Here is a 2,170-nt window from a genome sequence, read left to right as displayed (position 1 = left end):
CTCCTAAGTTGGAGAAAGAGTTATCTAGCTGATGTGATCTGACCTAGCTGCTGCGCATGTGTGAAGCCCAACAAAGATAGTATAGAAGTGAGATGTCTCACTCTGTAGCTAAGACAGAGAGCTCAACACACAGGGTGAAATCAGGATCAGCAAAAATATGGTGTTTTTATGAAAATGAAACCATGTAAACCTATTCTACCTCAAAGTACAATTATGAACCCCGAAAATGAGCAGAATGTGGGCGCTTTAATAGTTCACTATTTCTGCTAAAGCATTGGTTTATTCTACAAATTAAATATTAATCAAGTGTGGCAGGGTGGGATCAGTGGTAGAGCAGGCGCACGTGTACTCAGAGGTTTATGCCTTGATGCAGAGGTCCAGAGTTGGAATCCAACCTGTCCTATTAAAAATTAAAGGTGGATAAGCCCAAAAATACAATGTTTAAAAAGGAACAGGAGGATGCAGCGAATAGGACAACAACCCTCATCCAAGACTAGCCGTGTTTGCTGGCGAAAACTTCGCCCCTGACACACATTACAGTGTCAGCAACAGTGTGGAGAGCCTCAGGACTTCTTCCTTTACCCGCTGGTTCCACAGCCTCACAGTGAAAAACAGAAACAGGCTGAACAATATGGTCAAAAACCTGCTCTGAAATTCCTGAGATGATTTCAATTCTCTTTGTAATCATCAAATCTTTTGTAAAGCAACGAGCATTTGGTCTTCTTCAGATCATCTTGTGCCGAGTGAATTTTCTCTGTTGCCATCGAGACGTAGTTAAGGTTTGACCTGCTTTAAAAACTCTTTTATCCCTTCTGCCGTTCGATTTTTTAATTATTGAAATCAATTTTTTTTATTTATCCACTCTCTAGGGCAAAGGTTAACAACAGGGGGCCACCAAAGTATAGTCTTTTTTTTTTTTTGAAAGTTCCCAAAAACTGTTAACACGAATCCAACATGATATCAACAAATATAAATCAGCCTATTTGTGAAGAAGAAGAAGAAGAAAAAAAACACCCAACAGGGGCGGCCTCTAGCTCACCCAGTAGGAGCGTTGGCCCCATGCTGAGTCCGGCCCCTTTGCTGCGTGTCATCCCCCATCTCTCCCCCCCCCCTTTCACGTCTATTCAATGTCAATTAAGTGAAAGCCCCCCCCAAAATACAGAACACCTTGGTTTTATAGCTCCACAGAGGAGAAGAAGAAAGGGAACATAACGATGGTGGCATTTCCTTTTAGTAGTTTCTGTTTAATGAGGGGTGTCTGTGTAGTTTATGGGGCAATCCAGGCATTTAATCTCTAAAAGTCTTTTTTTTAGAGATCGGCTTTGATGTTTGTTTCCATCGTAAAGAGATGTTTTCATTTGTAAATGTGAGGCAGCTTCTTCCTGCTGTTTAATCATTTCTCTTTAAGGACTGTGACCACTCACGCTGAATGAAGAAATTGTATTTTATGTCCTTTCTAAACTGTATGTCTTAAATGGTTTATAAGTTTTGGCTGGAGTTTTGTTTAATAATATTAAGTTATATATCTAAGAAAAAGGGTACACAAATCTCACACACAGAGGCCCAGGAGGTAATGGAGGCTCCACAGAGTGGCACACAATCAAAAACCATTAATGTGATTATCTTGAGTCTAGACCACATGTGTCAAACTCAAGGCCCGTGATGCAACATATCAAATTTAGGTTTACAATCAACTTTGGTGTGTACCGAAACCAAGAAGATGGAAAACTGTTTTTAAAACTGTATTTATGCGACACCCAAAGCAGAATTTGCCAAACTTGATGACTTTGAGAAGCAGAGAGTTTCCATGTTCAGGTTCCTGTGATTTCTGTGTCATCAGAGTGACAGTTTTGTTTGATTTTTGCTGACTTTTTAAGGGCTTTATGACCCAGCTGTAGCTGAAAATAAATGGGACGTGCAATTATGCAATCAAAAATGTTTTCTATTATCTATCTACTTATCTACTATCATCCATCTATCTATCTATCTATTACAAATGTCTGGCCCCGAATGTGATTCTCATTTTTCAGTGTGGCCCCTTAGTGAAATTGAGATTTACACACCTGCCCCCTGCTCCAGACCTTGGTAACACACACGGTGTCCATGTTTTTTAAATGAGAACAGTGTGATGTGGCTGCTCTCACTGGTCTCTGGGGGGGGGGGGGGGGGG

This window comes from Etheostoma cragini, chromosome 4, assembly GCF_013103735.1.
Source record: "Etheostoma cragini isolate CJK2018 chromosome 4, CSU_Ecrag_1.0, whole genome shotgun sequence".
NCBI classification, from domain to species: domain Eukaryota; kingdom Metazoa; phylum Chordata; class Actinopteri; order Perciformes; family Percidae; genus Etheostoma; species Etheostoma cragini.
This window is presented reverse-complemented; position numbering follows the sequence as displayed.